Below are 19,741 nucleotides of genomic sequence, written 5' to 3'. Positions count from 1 at the left end.
TGCATATCGCCACCTACTGTATTGGAGTGTGTACATCTTGGTGCCATCTACTTCAGGTTAATAGATGAAAATAAAATGATGAAGATGAAGATGAAGATGAAGATGAAGAAGAAGAAGAAGAAAAGGAAGAAGAAGAAAGAAGAAGAAAGAAGAAGCAGCTTTCTAATTAATAGAACTGTAGACAATGCAAAGAAATCCAACTCACCATAATTTAAAATATGATTGTTCCTATTACCAAGGGCGGGTCTAGGAAATTTCGGCTAGGGGGCACTGCACGGGCACACACTCGGTAATAAGGTGACACACTGAATTTAAAATAATAAAACAACCACTTAAAATCACAGTTAATAATACCGTTTACCCTAAATTTCCCTCACATGTTGAAGCTACAAAACATGTTAAACATCATCAAACAAAATGCATGTGATATGTAGTTAATTCAATAAAATAGTTTATCATTTGTGTGTGGATTAAATGCCAGCTCCTCACTGCAACAACTTACATATAAAATAAATGTTTTCCTAAAAAAAAAAAAAAAAACACACACACACACACAATGCCTTTACATGTTTAAAGTTCAAATATGTAAAACTACTGCCACGACAACAGCTTGGAAAGTGAAAAAATAGGAAAGTGGCCTAACCTGATTTGAAAATTATTAGATTCCATGTGAGTTGCACAAGGTTGTAGATTTATCCCTGTTTAAAAAAAAAATGAAAAAAATGTACAAGCTACAATTTTATTTGTCTTTTGTGAATCTGGATGGGGTTGCACGTGCCACTCTGGGCCACCCCGTTGGCCCCACCCAAGCCTATTACAGAGACAACTATATTTGTATTAGTTACTATTTACTTATTCTCTGAAGTTTAAAAAAATTGTATTTCATACCAGTTTGTACTTGTAAAGGTACTTGTAATTATTTACATCGCGATATATCGCAGGTAGAAATTCCGTTTGAAAGTAAGTGGTCTGAAATTATATTTAAACACAGAAAAGTATATTATCTGCAGTGCATTGATAAATTAATACTGTGACAGAAACTTTGTATTCAGAGTAAGAACAAAAAGGAGAAAAATCAGAGCTGTTTGTCAGTGGGTGATACACATACGGTATGTGACCGCTACACTAAACACACACATGTGCGGGAAAAGACACCAGAATGGAAAAAGTGACATTGAAATGGGTGACTGCCTTCCCGAGATTACTTTTTGTCATAAGCACTGTTTTTTTTTTTTTTTCCTTCCTCAAAGCTCGCCTTCGTTCAACTTGAACTGTCGGTTCTGTTGCGTGTCGCTAGTGCTTTGACAACTCAGAGGAGTGATTGATGCCCTCTTTCTTGTGAAGTATCCTTTTTATTATTCAGCGATGAAATATTTTCTCCCTTTTTACTCGGCTTGCAGTGTGTCTGCAAGCATCCACGATATTAAAAGCATATTTGTGACACAGAGGCTTCTATTAATCTAAAACTGCAAGTACATACTGCATGTACCTTTTTTTACTATCATTGACAAAGATTTTATAATTATTCATGTCTAATCCAATTGATATCTCACTCTAGGATCTCATAAAATGGAAGTCTGGATAGCGAACAGTAAAGGCTTTTCTCTTCAGTCCAGGCCTGAGAAAAATAAATCCCTAGCTCTACAAGCCACTGGATTGGAAAGTAGCTAAACCGATTTTTCCTTCTTCTATGAAAATGCATCTCGGTGAGGCTATATTTTCTTAATAGGTTTCACTTGAGCACAGACGTAGCCTCGGCAGAGAAAATATGCAACCAGGAACCAGAACAAAACATGTTATTGAATGATAAATCATTGCATTATGTGTTTCCACTTGACATATTATTTCCACCTATGGGTAGAAACAAAATCCATTTATGCAAAATCAACAATAATGGGTCGAAAATGAAAGTAAAAAAGTAAGCAAATTGTTTCAAACAGGACACATGACAGTGGAGAGGAGTGTCAGTCAGGGTTTGGGTCAATTACAATTAGGTTTACAATTACCCATGTTCAATTACGATTACGTCCTCAATTAATAAAGCTCAATTACAATTACTCTCAATTACTGAGCCTGAAATAAATAACTTAATAAAACCTAACTTTTCTCATGTGTTAGCTTTCTGTTAGCGTCTCTTATGATAAAGGCTCCTAAATTAGCTGTAAAATACACTAAAAACAAATATCTATCATCTAATTTATTTCCGATCTACTGGTTACCTTGTTAGGCTTCCTAATTAATGAAAACATACAGTCCCCTCCAAGGTCAATTACTTTGTTTCAGATCAAAACATGACTATGAGAAAAATTAAGAATTCCAGCTTTTTTTTCATGGTATTTACATCTAGATGTGTTAAACAACTCAGGACACACCACCTTTTCTTTGAACCCACCCACTTTTCAAGTGAGCAAAAATACTGGAACATGTGACTGATGGGTGTTTCTAGTTGCTCAGGTGTTGCCTTTTAGATTGATCGCTTAAACATTAAATAGTTGTTGTTTTTGGCTCTGGGTTTCACCTGTGAAAACTGTTTTTGCTGTTAAACAAACATGAAGACCAGAGAGCTGTCTACAGGAGAAAAACAAAGCATTTTGAAGCTGCGAGAAAAGGGAACATCGCTCAGAGCTATTGCACAAACATTGGGTATAGCCAATACAACAATTTGGAATGTCCTGAAAAAGAAAGAAACTACTGGTGTACTGAGCAACAGACATCAAACAGGTCGGCCAAGGGTATCAACAGCAGTTGATGACAAACGTTGTGAGCGCTGTGAAAAAACACCCAAAGAGAACAGTCAGTGACATCACTGTCAACCTCCACAGGGCAGGGGTGAAGGTATCACAATCCACTCTGTGAAGAAAACTTTGAGAGAAGAAATATAGAGGCCGTACCACAAGATGCAAACCACTCATCAGTAGTACAAAGATGAGCCACAACAGTTTTATGGACTGATGAGACCATGATTAACCTCTACCAAAGTGATGGAAAGGCCAAAGTATGGAGATAAAAAGGATGCACTTATGATCCAAAACACACAAGCTCATCTGTGAAGCATGGTGGAGGTAATGTCATGGCTTGGGCTTGCATGGCTGCTTCTGGAACGGCCTCACTAGTCTTTATTGATGATGTAACTCATGATGATAGCAGCAGAATGAATTCTGAAATCTACAAAACCATTTTGTCTGGCAATTTACAGAAAAATGCATCCAAACAATTTGGGAGAAGCTTCATCATGCAACAAGACAATGACCCAAGACACACTGCCAACACAACAAAGGACTTCATCAGGGGAAAAAGTGGAAGGTCTTAGATTGGCCAAGTCAATCACCGGAACTTAACCCAATAGAGCATTTTACCTCCTGACGAGGAGACTGAAGAGAAAAACCCCCAGAAACAAACAAGAAGTGAAAGAGGCTGCAGTAAAGGCCTGGAATGAAGAATGCAACAGTCTGGTGAAATCAATGGGTCGCAGGCTTGATTCAGTTATTGCAAGTAAGGGCTATGCTACCAAATATTAAATGTTATTCACTTTAAGTTAATTTAATAATGTCTGTTCCAATACTTCTGCTCACTTGAAAAGTGGGTGGGTTAAAAGAAAAGGTGCTCGTGATGTAAACACCATGAAACAAAAGCTGGAATTATGAACCTTTGTCTCATATTCATGTTTTGATCTGAAACCCAAATGTCAGTATACAACAAAAAGAAAGGAATTGACTTTGCCGTTCCAATACTTTTGGAGGGGACTGTAGGTTTTAATATTTTTGGTGTGTGCATCTGAGCCTTTTCTGTGTCTGTATACCCTCGATTTATATATACAGTATATATATATTTTTATTTTTATTTTTTATTTTTAAATGGTAAAATGTGGGAAAGCTTGATTTTGAACATATTTGAATAATTGTCAACTACATATGTGCAGAACTGTACATAACATGATTCCCCAGTTTAGCGTTAAATTATAATTGACAATTTTCATAGAATTTTCATGGCAAATACAATTACAAAGTCAATTATCTAAACTCCATTACAAATAGAATTATGGCAGCAACAGCTTTTTAAAATTACAATTATGAATACAACGCAATTGTAATTCATTTTCAATTACGCAATTACAATTATAATTGACTCTAACCATGGTGTCAGTAGCGCAATCACCATTATCAAAGCTACAGTCTTTGTATTTTATTTTATTTTACATTCATTTTAAAAATAAAATGAACATAGATGATGGAAATTTGTCAGTGCAGTGATACTGTTTTGAACTATATTTAAGGCTATTATCAAGTCATATTTTTTGGTAAATTGCGTTCTCTGTTATGCCTTCATTTGTTTGATGAATTAAAACATATTTCAGACTCGATAAAAAAAATAAAAAAAAAGAAAAAGTGACAGTCTGAAGGACAAACGGGACAATCTCTAATAAAAGGTTTGTTCGGTTTTAATACAAACTTATGGTCTTGATTTTACTGTGATTTATGTGAACCAAACTTGCTCGTCAAACATTACGCTTATTAAATAATAGACAAGCCCTTTATTCTTCATCTTTCAGAGGAACTTCTGGCCCTCGGTGATGAAGGAAGCAGACAGAACAAGGGATGGTGGGAGTAAAGGGGATGGATAGATCATGTCTGACCACAAAGGACTTGGTTTCACGGGGGCTTTTTCTCCATCAGGCCTGTCTGGATCCAATATTCATTTAGCTTGATGTATTCCCGGGCTTGAAACTTTAATGTGATTTGTGGGGAAAAATCCAGATGGCAAGTTCACGGATCAACGCTGCTCACTGACAGTACTGGTGCCAGCGGCTGGGTGCACAATAACACCCAGTGCCTCAGCCCTCCCTCCTTTCTTCTGTCTAACCATAGCTCATCCACACCAACCCAACCCTACCCTACCCTCAACACACTCTGGCGGCTCTTTTTTTTTTCTCATATCAGTCTGTTGGTGACAGAAGATTGCTGCAGGAATAATTTAGGATGCAGACATTCAATTCTTTACTATCAACTTTGCAATCTCAGGTTTTCTACATTTCTAATCGGATGCTTTTCTGTCGCTCTTCGTCCGTCTCTGCACATATTCTCCATCGTCTTACCTCATCGCACTCGCAAAATACTCCCCGACGCCGACTCCAACATGGCCCCTTGACTTTTCTGCCATTGTCCCTATGTTCTCATACACTCCATCAATCACCCTTTGCTTTCCAATTTCTTCATCGTTGGTGGCTGTATTACACCAGCACACGCTGAGATATTAAAACATTTGTTGTTATGTCCTCTCAGCCCAAGTGCAGAAATGATCGAGCAAAACAAAAATAATTCCTTCGAAATGAGAAAGACGATAACAGCCCTCGGGCAAGCAGTGGATGACATACCCATATATACAATACGTGAGGGGAGAACATGCAATTTGCACACAGAAAGCTCCAAAGGCTCTACCTCAAAATGCAAAAACAGGGGTTTTGTTGCTGTTAGGTAGACGTGCAAATAATAAAAAATGTACAAGGATGCTGCCCAATGATTACCTTCATGTACTGTATTTACACTTCTTTGGCTATCATCTGAAAAAAAGAAGTTAAAGCTGCTGGATAAAAGTGTTTTTTTATCAGATAAATCTATAGTGTAGGCCTCATAGACCAATAAATTAAAGATAATATTCCCCCCGTAAAAAAGAGTATGTAGTGCGTTCACATTAGAAAGTATGAAAAGAATGAGTATTGCGAGAAATACCCGGATGTATACTATATCGGGACATAAGTATGCACGGTGGGCACACTAGTCATACTCAACCGCCCCATGATGCATTGCAAGCAGAATGTAAACTCAGTCTGTGACACCGGCTTCAAGCTAAACATCAAACATCCCCATTTTCAAAACAAAAGCATCCATTCTGGTCTTCCATTAGTTTTTTAACACTTTTGTAAATAGGGCTCTTGTTTTGAAGTTAACTAGTAGTTTAGTCAGTAGCACAATGTCAGGAAGAAATGTGTTTCCGCGAGTTTTATGAATCCAGTGACCACATGTTGATATTCTACTTGGTCACTTTCTCGCTTAAAATGTTTTCAGAACTTTCAAAGGTGGAGAATCAACAGATATTTAGCCTCAGTGTGTTTCGGGTTTTGCATCCTACATCCTGGGAAACTTGGAAGCATACGTCAGTGGAAACGCTCATCATCCTGATTATTCTAATCATACTATATGATATATATGTATATATTAGACAGTATATACACACTGAGTTTGTAGTGCATAGTACGGCTTATGCCATTTTGAAGACAGTTACTGTCTTCCAGACATTTTCAGAAATGTTTGGTGCATTGTGGGATCCTGTAGACAAATGCAAAAGATGGTTTTTACGTCAATATTACTGCAATTTTTTTTTTGTGTTTCACCAGATTTTTTTGATGCCATTTTTGTTCTCGTTTGTTCCCTGTGTAAACCTCTAAATAAACATTCACCATTGTTTTGCCGCAACATTGAATTTGTGAAAAACACCAGCAATGTGTTGGGAATTCACCTTGGCAGAATTTGTTTTGGGAAAACACAAGAAATCACTGTAAGAATTAAGAATGTTTTTACACTTCTATGCCTCCATCTACGGGATTCCAAATCCCACAATGCAATTAACAAAATTTTTCCAAAAATGTAAAAAAAAAAAAAACGGTGTTTAGTTTACAGTGTAGGGGTGTCAAACTCATTTTAGTTCAGGGGCCAAATGCAGAGCAGCTTGATCTCAAGTGGGCCACAGATTTTATGCTGGAAAACAAGTAATGTCAACATTATTGTGCCTTAGTTTACACTTCTACATATGCATAATCCATAAAATATGCAAGGAACTGATAATATCCCAACAAAAAATGATAGATATCAGTCCTGAAAGGAAACGTTTTTATTCAATTAGGGGAAATATTATGTAATAATTCAAGGATTTTGCAAGAATTTTTAGTTTTTTCAACTGTTTCACAATAAAAATGACTGCAATCATGAGCTCCTGCAAATATAGTTGAGCTTCATTTACATAATGATTCATGTCAGTTTTACTTTCTCCAGCGGGCCAAATTATATGCTCTAAGGAGCCGGATTTGGCCCCCGGGCCATAGGTTTGACACGTGGTGTAGATCAAAACAAACTTCTGAGCGGCAAATTCAACCTTTCATATCTTTTTTTAAGCAAATGCTCTTCAATGTATTGATATGAAGCCTACACTATGTCATCCAAACATGTCATCTCCAGCAGCTTTTATTTAAAAACATGAATCCAAGCATGAAGTTTTTCTTCCTTAACGCAACTGGGAGGATATAGACCCACAAACATTTCAATGAGTGCTAAAATTGGAGACTGTGCAGCTGAGACTTTGCCGCTGCACTGTGTCTTGTTTGCAGGAGCTTTATATTTACATAGGGATAGACGGGGAGTCTTCACTGAGGCTTATATCTGCGTTGGCAAGCAGTTGCCTGCTTATTGCGATGCCACGCTCCACCTCATAACTTACAGTTTCATTAAAGATTAATTGACCATTGTGTGGCTGCAATTTCACAAAATAATCATTACTTAATCCACTGGTGCAATAAAGTGCATTACTTCAATGGGAGCGATAAATTACCTACGGAAGGTTATGGTTGATGCGAAACCAAAGAAGTCTTTACCGTAGGAGTGTCTCTTTCTTCTCTGTCCAGGCCAACTAAATCCTTCCTGTTGAGAATGTAATATATGCTAAACACAAAACAGAGTGTATAATTTTAAGATTTGCTGCGTTTGCCCGTTTCATACGAAGCCTTCTCTTCTTTGGCTGTGAGGTAAAAGGTGCAGTTGAAGAAGCTATTTATCCACTTTTCATTTCTTAGCATAAATTGCTTTGGGTCTTTGACTGTGTGTGTGCATGTGTGTGATGGGTCTGACAGAAGATAACATGTTCCACTTGAGCTATTCTCAGCTCTCAGAATACGTTAGCATTTTTTAAAGTTGTGAAAAGGAGGTACTTAGCATTCCTAGGCATAATGTGTTGGTATGTCTGTCGTGGAGTAGATTATCGTAGATTATCATAAGTGTTCTAAACACACAGCGAGGAACAGCTTATGTTGTCATACAGGGCTGTCGTCGCAAACTTGTCTTGGGTTTTACATGTAAGGAATACTTTTTTTCGAACCTTTAAATCTAAAATTCCATTTAAAATCTGTGTACTGTTTGTTCTTTGGTTATTCCGTTTTAAAACTAAATTACCAAATAAACGGTGTGGTTATTTTGTTTTAATGACTTAAAACCAAAACAAAGACACAGAAAAAACACAAACCAGACAAGCAGCATTTTACAGTTTTAAATTTAGATATTCTGTTTGCGTGATATTTGGATTTTTACGGTAAAAAAAAAAGCATCATGTTTTAATCTTACCACAGACGGGGGCGGAATTTTTACTTCAAAAAAGGAGCAACACATAAGTCACATTACTGATGAACTGGTGAATTAAAACTTTATCAATACATAAATAAATCCGCCCCAAAAAATGGATTTTACGAAAAGCATGCACATGATATGTGATTAAAGGAACCAGAGGTGGTGTATTGAATCCTCTGGTTTCTTGTGGTCAACTTCCGTGTGGGTTGACGACTGTCGTTAATGGCTCACAGTATTAAAAAGTGCAAAATAAATATTTTTACTGCCCTGAAAAAAGCTGTGTAATTGTTTATGCAAAAGTGTGAAATCGTAGAAGTTCTAACATCTATTGTTCCTCACACCAGCCTCACAGTCGATGGTCAGTCACCTGTTTATTTGGATACTATTTGGACCGTAACGCCACAAAACAAAACATAAATGTGAGCAGCCATTACAAGCTGAAACATTCACAGACTGCATGAAAACATGAACAGGACCAGAAAAACTGCTGAAATAAATCCTAAACAGAGACCTGGTCCAGGACCTGTGGAGAAAAACGAGGTGCATCAGACTTCAGTTCTGGTTCTGTCGCTCTAATTTCCCTGTAAATATCCAAATATCTCCCAAACACAAGATTTTTCCATTAATATTTGAATCTTAAAACAGAAAAATGCTGGTGATCTGCTTGTTGTTTCTGTATTTCTGTTTTTGTTTGAAGCCAGTAAAACAAAAATAGCCACACCATTTATTTGTCATTTTCATTTGGTTTTAAAACGGAATAACCAAAGAACGAACAGTACATGGATTATTTTAGTGCAGCACAGTTTTTTTTTTTTTTTTAAATTTTAGATTTTGTGCCGTGGTTTCAGATGATTTCCTTCACGTGAAGCTGTGAAATGAAAATATTTCAAAGCAGACACAGTGAAAGAAAAAGATGATCCTGTTTTGTCGGAAGACGTATTAACAGACAGGAGGCTCCATGTGCACAATATGAAACATATTCTAATGCATCTTTGCAAACACTTGCAGACAACAATGAGTCTCTCACAATAGCTTTGTGTAGCGATGGCTTTCTTGAAATCTTCCCATTGATATTTTTAACGCACAAAACAAAGTGTGCAGGTGCAACAATCAAATGGAAGAATAAATTACTGATAAAAAGTCATGGCGTACAGTTTTCTGCCTCTTGGGAGAAAGAGAAAAAAAAAAAAAAAATGGCTAAAATTGCATGTTGAAGCATTTGTTGGATTGGAAAGGGCAGGCTGTCTGGAGTAGTTTATGAGCTCCCCATGGTGCAGGATTATTGTCAGTTTTGTTGTATACAGAACACACATCCTCTTGCACTTGATGGGTTGGAATAAAAAATGACCAAGTGATTACTTTTTCTTCTTCTTCTCAAAAGATCACAGCTTGGAATGATTGCTCGACTTTTCTTTCCTTTCAAATATCATCTATGAAAGACACATGCAAGGATTTATAGCAAAAAAAAAAAGGGGAAAAAGCGCAGCTCGTGTTAAATATATTGAAATAATATGTGGCGTCAGCATGTAATTAGAGATGTGTTGGCTGCTGGCTGCCTGTGCACCGTTCAAGCTGTTCCATCAGGGTCTGCCATGTGTCCCTGCACAGCAGTAGCAGTGTGCCTCAGATGGTGAGACACTCCAAACATAAACACACACACAATCACGTACATGCAATCATATACCGCCTATAAAAGCTTATGCAGAAAATCACATGTTTTACAAGAACCTCAGACAGGCGGGGAGACACTTGACAAGCAGTGACATTTTCATTTCAGCTCAAAAAAAACCCAACTGCCCTCAAAGTGTCATGATGGGCTGTGTTAACATTTCACATCAAAAGCCTCGATTGATCACAGAAATTTCATAAAACATCTGTAAACAGAGACAATGTTTTTGTAGAAGAAGGCTTCTACTTTGTGTACTTACAGCTCAAAATGTACAGTACTGTAGATCAGTGGTTCTCAAACATTTGAAAACAACTATAGAGCACAATGTCGGAATAAATGTTTGATAAAACACATTTGAAATAATCTCATTTTGTAAAGAAGTGAAATAAACACTATTTAGTGCAGTGGTTTGCAACCTTTTTGGATTGTGACCCCATTTGATAAAGATTGTTTTTCTTTTTTTTTAACTGCATTTTAATTTAACTAGATTCACAAAGTCAAAGTATATAAATATAGTTGTTCAAGATTGTGTTCATTTATCTTTTTTAAAAAGAATAATTAAAAATTTCAGGCGAACCCATTATAAACTCAAGGCGACCCCACATGCGGTTCCAACCCCAAGGCTGAAAACCACTGATTTAGCAACACTTGAATAGATTTAGTTTTATAGTTTTTTTTAATTTATTTTTTTATCATTTCCGGTCATCTCACGCCTTGGGTGGGACTAAGACTGACACTTCTCTCTCTCACACACGTACCCCCATTTGAGAAACACTGCTGTAGATAATATTTTACATGGAATCTTGTTTTTTTTTTTTTTTTAAAAAAAAAAAAAAACCTCATTCACGTTATCCATACATTTGTAGTGAATAATCATCTTAGCAACATGAATGTATCCTCACTAAGAGTGCTTTTCAATCTTTTGACGCAATAATCTACTGAAATGATGCTCTTACGTACATGATGGTGCTATTATGTCCTTCATCCTTTAATTAATGGCTGTCAAGGTGACAAAGTGGTTCGCACTGTCACCTGACAGAGGGACAGAATCTAAGTGTGTGCAACCACTGGATTAGTGGGTGTTTCCAGCTAGCAGGGTTGGGGTCAATTACATTTTTCAGTTACAATTACGTTTTCAATTACCCATGTTCAATTACAATTAAATTACAAATACAATGACCAGCATTTTTTCCAATTACAATAAAATTACAATTCATTTTTTATCCTCAAAAAGTAAATTACAATTATGTTATCAATTACTGAAATTCAATTACAATTAGGGATGTAACGATTCACTCAACTCCCGATACGATTCGATTCACGATACTGGGTTCACGATACGATTCTCTCACGATTTATTTTACAAAATGGGACTGTAGACAAATTTTTTTTTTTGGGAAAAAAACTAGAAAATACTGTACTATTTTCCTTTTATTTTTCATTGTCAAAATAATTCCTTGATAAACTATTCAAAACAATGCAATTTAACTAAAAATAAATCTTGAATTAAATAAATAAAGGAATAATACAAATGAAAATGAAGCCTATTAATTTAAATTCTGGTTCTATAATAAACAATGCAAAACTGCATAATAGTTATTTTTCTTTTTAAAAGTGCAACTGAAAATGTATTTTGTGCCTTAACAATTGGACTTTAAAAAAAAAAAAAAACCGTGATTGCAATGATTTACGGCATATTTGTTTGGTAACACAGTGGTCGGTTGGCATGCAGATATCTTGCAGTGAAGAAGAGAAGCTATGCTAGCAGACAGAGCTAATAGAAAAACGTGACTTTTACAGATATTCAAGTAATATTACAGATATTATTTCGGTGCTTAAGGGGTAATGAATCATTTATTAACATATTTAAGAGTAGAAAGCAGCCAGAAAGAAAGTAGTAGCAGACTACACTTGTGAATAGTTACTAATTACAATTAATCACAATTATTGAACCTGAATTAAATAACCTAATAAACCTTAACCTTCCTCTTGTGTTAGCTTTCTGTTAGCATCTCTTATGATAACGGGTCATTAATCAGCTGTAAAATACAATAAAAACAAATATATACCATCTAATTTATTTCCTATCTAATGGTTACCTTGTTAGGCTTCCTAATCAATGAAAATATAGATTTTCAAATTTTTTGTGTCAGTATACCCTTCGAATTACATATTTTTTAAATGGCAAAATGTGGGAAAGCTTGATATGAAACATATTTTAATAATTGTTTCACTGCATATGTGCAGAAATGTACATTGAGCTGTAACATGGTTCCCCAGGCTAGCGTAAATTATAATTGACAAATTTTTTTTATCACATTTTCATGGCAATTACAAATACAGAGTCAATTACATGAACTCAATTACAATTTAACTATGATTACAATAGCAACAGATTTAAAAAAAAAATTACAATGAAAAAAATGAAATGAACAGATTAGCTTCTCTTGTAGCATCGAATCTACAAGACCTGATGTGGTTTGATTTAGTGATTATAAATTGATAAGTTGAGCAAAATTGCTTTGGCAAGAACAAGAAAAAATAAATAAATAAATAAAAAATAAAAAAAAAATAAATAATAATAATAATAATAATAATAATAATAATAATAATAATAATAATATATCATTGATGGGGTAAAGACTATCGGACAGGAAAAAAAAACAAAAACATGATGCTAGCAGAAGCAGTAGCATTTAGCCGGTGGGAACAAACTGTGCAAAAGGAGAGATTTATATTGAAGCTGGCCAAATTAAAGCTTAGTTTTGATTGACCACCTCCAACTGAAAGCTGACTTCAAGGTCAGTATTGAAAAAAATTTCATCATTTATTGGGGGGTTTCAGCTTGTTTGAGAGTGGTAGCAACAAAAAAAAAAAGGAAAAAAAGGTGACGCCATCAAGCCATCCATCATGAAAATTGTCCAGTGTTACCAGTTTGTCTGAGAAGAAGAAGAACGGGGTCATGGTTTGATTAGGAAAAGGCTCGAATCAGCCCAATGCAAGTGATCGTATTGACACGAAGCTCATGAAACAACCACAGAAATAAAGATAATTATAATTTCTTTTATCTGTGATAAGAGTTGCTTCAGTGGCTTTGCTCTAGGGATCAAATAAAATAAATAGTGTCCCCCCAAAAAACTACTTTTAAACATGTCCATCATAAAAAAAATTTAAAAAATAAATAAATAATGAATTGGTATTTTTGTCTTTTCCATTAGGTTTACACTGTTTCCCCTGGAAAAGGACAGGCATAGAGCAACAAAGCAATGAGTATCTAATTCATCACTCACCGCATGGCTCGCCTACAGGGCTGGTTTAATTTATTTTCACTTCACCACTTTGAAAACTGTTGGCTCAGGCTATTCTAACATATTCATAAATCTTCTAAGATAGGCTCATGGGTCTTCCAAGATAGGCCGTTGAGAAAACTGACAAAAGAAAAAAAGAAGAAAAGAATGTGTTTGGGATTGAAGGAATAAAATTTGTTTTGCTTTTGTTTGGTAACCGATTCATCACGGCCACGTCGACCCTTTGGAAAGTTATGACGTGTAAAGGATCCAGAGCCTTATCTTTTTAGAACAAATGAGCAATTTTCACAAGCACGAGATGTCTTAATTTTTTACTCTAAGTGGCTAAAAATTCAGAACACTCAGAGTCTTTTGGTTTAAAACAACTAATCCTCCCAAAAACCAAATGGTTTTGGGAAAAACCTAATAATCATAATCATAAGAAGCAAGTTTCAAGTTCAAATATAGTGGCCTGATAGTAAGAGACGTAGACAAATGTCAGAAATCAAATCCCGGAAGAAGGAAATTTGAAAAATGCCCCATCTGTGAACCAACACTGTGGTTTCTTGAGCAAGACATAAATCCTCAATATGCTCCTTTGGCACATCACTGATAAAATCTTCTGATATATATTTCCATGTATGTGATCAAGAAAGGAAATAAAAATGAAACTGGATTGTGGATGTGCTATTTTTGTGTTGGTCTTGTGTATTTGGTTGGGTCAAAAGAATTAAAGGGTTCCTGCGATGAACCCGTTTAATACTAGAGGTTGAGTCAAATTTTATTGGCAGTGGCTATCCATACGGTTGCCGTATCAATATACCGACATTCTATCCATACGCAGTGCCCCTATTTGGCCAGTTTTGGTCACGTGACTAAGACTAAACCTTACCCTAAACTTAACCCTAAAAATTGTTGAGATATTGGGATATAAACTAACTCTAACCTTAAACTTAACCCTAACCGGGGATTTCCACTGGATACGTCTCCGCTGCTCCACGGCACCGATCCAGTTTTGCCCCGCTGTCCGGTAATCCCCACTGGTTGTGTTTTGAGTGCGCCAAGGTGCTCTCTGGTTGGACGACTGTGACTTCACTAGACAGAGGAGTTCTCACAATATTTATATAATCGTGCGAGAATGCAGTTAAATGTATGTGTTATAAACGCAACAATAAACAGAAAAACAGGTCTGTGTTCCTAACGAAGTAGTACAAGAAGGTTGGACTCTCTGGATTTGTCATAGCTATACTGCACCAGTAAAACATGAACTAAATTAAAGATGATGCAGTTTACACTGCAGTTACAGTATGAGAGGAAACAATATAGTGAATGTGATTTTGTTTTTACACATTATGACGTTTTGGTGATGTAGTTACTTGAAATATTATCTGAAGAGTTTTATTTTGAAAGGTATCTGGATATTTTATTGCGTGCTTAATTTCCTGTTTAGCTTAATTTGCTCTGTGCTGATTGATGCGTTGTGCTCCGGTGTCCGCCAGTAATAGAAGCCCTGCATATATCTGGCGGAGGGCACCGGACTACCGCAGCTGGGAAGGAGCAGACAAGCACCGCAGCGGATCCAGTGCATAAACACATAGACTAAAGTGGAAACCTCTCAGCTCCGGTGGCGCGGCGGTGACGTAACGCAGCGGAGCCGCATCCAGTGGAAATTGGGGGTCAGACGCTAAGTACTTGTACTTCGATAACCGTACCAGTAGCACCAGGGGTTGTCTGTACATCAACCGCACAAATAGACACTTTCAGTTTTATTTGTCCTAAATCTTTGTCAAACAGCTAAAAGATACTAAGAATGCACAATTGCTTGACAACAAGAACGTACCTGTTTGTCTTTCTTCATTTATAATCTTTATTCATACATATTGAGACAACGTCAGACCATTGTCAGGTCAAGGCTAGATTGTCTCATCAATGAACGCCATTTCCAGCAAAGGTTTTTTGTGGAGAACAAACTGTATTTATACAGATTTACTGGAGCTGTAATGCAGTTTTCTAAGTGGTCTTCAAAGAGTAGGACTCCATGTGAGTCCTCATGACGGAGGACAGCATTGGAGGGGATCCAGATCAATATATTCTGGTAGGGTATACGTTGACTGTGAATTTGTGTTTTTTGAAATCATTTGTAAGACTTTGTAAGGTGAAATTAAGAGTTTATGTTGGTAATTCTTATAATGGGAAGCTAGTTAATTAACAAAAAAGGGGGTGGGATTAAATTAAAAGTATTGTATGTACTTCCTCCCACTCCTTTATGGAAATGCAAACTTAATTGCTAAATTGTGTAGAGAATCTTTTTGTTTTCTTTGTTTCTTATGATATGCTGTTTACATGATCAAAATCAATAAAAAATAAATAAATAAATAATAAAATCAAATAAACTGATTCTGGATCAGTTTCGACAATCGGAAAATCCCCATCTTCAGTCATTGACAAAATTTTAAAAAATTTATTTTTTTGTTTGTATTTTTTATTAAATCTGACTCAGTTATGTCATGTTGGTTCCTCATGTACCCCACGGAGTTTCATCCGGAATGCACATTTCATCAATATGTATTTAAAAATTGGGGGTCCCATACATTTGGACCTACTATGTGGTTATCAATGGAGATGGACATTTCTTAAAGTCCTTTAAAGTGTGAATGATCATGGTATCATAACCCAGAATCTACGTCACATCCATAAATGTACACGTAATCCAAAAAACACAATTGTGGTAAACATGCCCTTAAATGTACCAATATCTTTTTGAAGGGAATTTATTTTGGAAGCAATTTACCAGCTATTTAAATCTTTAGATTTCAGTGATTCCATTTTCCCCTGACATGGCTTGGCATTTCAACTGATGGCAGGTCTCTGAGTCTGACCATTGGGTAATTACTGAACGCTCCACAGGTTATGGGGCACAAGTGTATATCCTGACCTTTAGAGGGCCAACAGACAAAAGCCATGCAGGAGAAACCATATTACCACAATAATCCTTCACACAGTTACAGAAAACATTGACACTCCTTACAGGAAAAACTGGACAGAACCAATATGGTTTGTTCTGCAATATAGAAGTAAAGTAAATGATTAAAAATTAGATTTTCTTTTACCTACTATATGTCAATTCCCTCTTTCATTTAGATCTCATTGCTCAAATAAGCAATTCTTTTATTTCTGAGCCCAGGGGGCTGAAAGTGAGAATTCAGCCGCACAACCAATAGTGTATATTGGATTTCTGAGCTCCAGTATGGAGAAAGGACAAACAGAAAAGAAAAGATACCGTGGTCCCCGAGTGTCTCAAGCCTCTTCATTAAAACTGAATGAGTAAGAAGAATGGGACGTGGGCTATATCTTTATTGTTTCAGAGATATCGTTGGAAAGCGTCTGAAGCCCAGCTGCTATTTCACACTATAGATGAAAATCTTTCTGTTTATACACTTCCTAATAAGACGCCAAAGTCTATCCTGTTTACTCGTAATATGTGTCTTTTTTAACAAATGTTTGTCTCGTTTGACAAACATGAAAAAAACGTCAAAGCTAAATACACCTCTCCATCCATTCATCAACCTTTTATTATTACCATACTTTTTCAATAAAAGAATCACAGCTTCTAAAGTATCATTACGTTTCTACGGAAGCGTATTGCTATCATTTGAAAAAAATGTTTTGGTTTTTTCAGATTTATTTTTTTTCTTCATTTTTTTTATAGTGCTGAGATTAAAAACATGTGAATAATTATATATGGTCTGTAATTAATTAATCTAATTAATCTTTTTTTAATCATAAGAAATGCCTTCAACTTGAGATATTTTTATTTAAATCACATTATTGTGGCAGATCAAAAGATTAGTATATAACAAAGTGGCTTTTTAAAAATTATACATTGTTTTTAACAGACTTGGAGCCATTTACATTCCACTGTATTTGAGACTAGTGTAAAGGACTGCTGACACCTTTAGTTTAGAGTAGACCATCAAGGGAAATAATGATGTGTATTCATGTCAATCTCCAAATAATAGAATATACAAATGAAATAAAACATTATGGCTCTAAACCCTGTCATCTTGTCCAGTTTTGGTAACACGGCGTGCTCGGGGCATGTTACAGTTAGCACGGTCCGAGTGTCCACGCTAGCTGTGCGTGCTAGCTGCTACATGTTTAGCATTGAGGTGCTAGTGGGGGCTGCAAAGCCCCGGTCATCTGCAAACTCTTTTTTTGCTAGATTTGCGCACAATTAGGCTTTTGTGTTTGATCCAGTATTTTTAAAAGCCAGAATTAACGCAAACAAAGATGAGAAACTCAGCAGTCTACCATCTCTGCATCAGTATTATGAGTACACCGGGAACTCTTAAAATGAGAAATGTTTTGCACTGTTTGAAGTGCTAAAAAAAAAAGAAACAATTAACGCCGTTATTTTTTTTCCTGTTTTTTGTGCACATTTTTTCCCTGTTTTTGGGACTGTTTTTTTCTGAGCTTAGAGGGCTCCAAAAAATAAAAATAAATAAAAAATACTCTTGAAAAAAAAAGAAAAAAATTAGTCAGAAAAACTGAAAAAAATAAGTCTCAAAAACAGAAGAAAAAAATGACACCGAAAAAAATTAAAAAATGACTGAAAAAAAGAAGAAAAAAAATAATCAGAAAAACTGGAAAAAAACAAACAACAAAAAACAAACCAAAAATATTAATTATTCAGAAAAAACAGATTTTATTTTATTATTTCAAGTGAATGCAATACATTTCTGTAGGTTTCTGAGATTTAGATTGATAAAAAAAACACATCTGTGTATATATGAATATATATGTACCATTTATATCATTAAATGACCGTGAAAGTATCAGGGATTGTTTAAAGAGTGCAACGTACATTTCAACTGCGTTTAAGAGGGTGAAAAAAAGACATCTTGCTTTGAAAAAAGCAAAAATTAGTATTTACAAGCTCACTCCTAAAAAGCCCCTGCTGTCTCAATTTCACCTTCTAAACACTTAACAGGCAGAAAATCCCCTTTGTAATCAGTTCCTCTAACAGATTTTCATTCCCAGTGTGTTTATCTGGTAAGAGGGTAAGACAACACATTTTGCTATTAAAAAAATAAATAAATAAATAAATTTAAAAAAAACAAGCTAATTCCCTGGGGGTACACGATGGCACTACAGGGGGTACTTAAATGGGACATATCATGCTAAATCCACTTTTTTAGCCATTAAATACATTTTGTTGTATATTGTATATATAGTGTTTAGAAGTACAGAAAAGTTCAAATTAGTCTCTTCAGGTGCTCCGTTGATATCTTTATATTCTGTTTTGGTCATATTTTTCAATCTGTTTCGATTTTTCTATTCTCTATTACGATTTTTGAACAATAACGTCACAGTATTTACAGCGGAACTGCCAAATTAGGACATCGACTCCAGGTCCAACACTTCGAGCAATCCGCCATTTTTATTTCTCGCTTTTATTTTGTAGTCCAAGCTCAAGGATGCTGAAGTTACGAGAGGATAAGTCAAAATGTTGGGTTGTTGGATGTAGTAACCCACACGCTTCATTACAACGTCTCCCAGCATCAGAACCTTTTCAAAGTGCCTGGTTGAGTTTTATTTTTTATAGAAATGTACCCACATCTGTGGGTAAGGTCATTTTTGTGTGCGTGAAGCACTTCAAGGATGACTGCTTCTGCAACCTCCGCCAGTATAAAGAAGGATTTGCAGAAAGACTTTGTCTGATTGAGGGTTCAATTCCTTCTATCTTTGGAGACGACGAACAGAGCACTTTGGTAAGCTGTAAATAACGCTAAAAAGTGTCATGATAAGACGTCCCTGTCATTGTTTTGTTAGCATTAGCAGTTGCACCGTCTTCATATGTTAGCGCTGTGTGCTCGTTTTAGATCCTTGATGATATGGCCTACGTGGTTTAATTAAAGTCTAAAGCTTTCATTAGTCATTTCATTTTGCCGTATTAAAATGCATTTTGTGACGTTAGCTTGCCGCTAGCTCCGTGCTTGTGTTAGCTCACTTGTTAGGGTTCTGCATGTTCATCATCTACATTTTCATCTCGCTCCGCCGGGTCAGACTCTGGCTCGAACATGTAAAGCTGGATGGACAAGTCTTCTGTTGTTGACGTTTTGTAAATAACGTGTGAATAAACATTTTCTGCGCAGCTAAGCAATCGTATCTCTCCGAACAGGGTGGAGTTGAACCAAGTGTCACCTCTGCAACCTGGAAAGGGGGCGGGGTATGAAGTGTCTCATTTGCATTTAAAGAGACCACACCAAAACGAGTTGCTCTCAGAAGCACATCAGAAAAGGGGTAGAAAAGGGGCCTGTGGAGCTATAATAATGAGGAATTCAGACCCAAGCATTGCAGTTCCGCTTCATATAGACCACAACTGTATGATTTATATG

General features: G+C 36.0%; 1 protein-coding gene across 1 annotated transcript in view; it reads right to left on the bottom strand.

Moving 5' to 3' along the window:
* Window positions 1–19,741, bottom strand: part of brinp1 (bone morphogenetic protein/retinoic acid inducible neural-specific 1) — a 175,924-nt gene that overhangs the window by 21,531 nt on the left and 134,652 nt on the right. The window lies entirely within an intron of this gene.

Source organism: Gouania willdenowi, chromosome 12 (genome assembly GCF_900634775.1).
Source record: "Gouania willdenowi chromosome 12, fGouWil2.1, whole genome shotgun sequence".
NCBI classification, from domain to species: domain Eukaryota; kingdom Metazoa; phylum Chordata; class Actinopteri; order Blenniiformes; family Gobiesocidae; genus Gouania; species Gouania willdenowi.
This window is presented reverse-complemented; position numbering and strand designations above follow the sequence as displayed.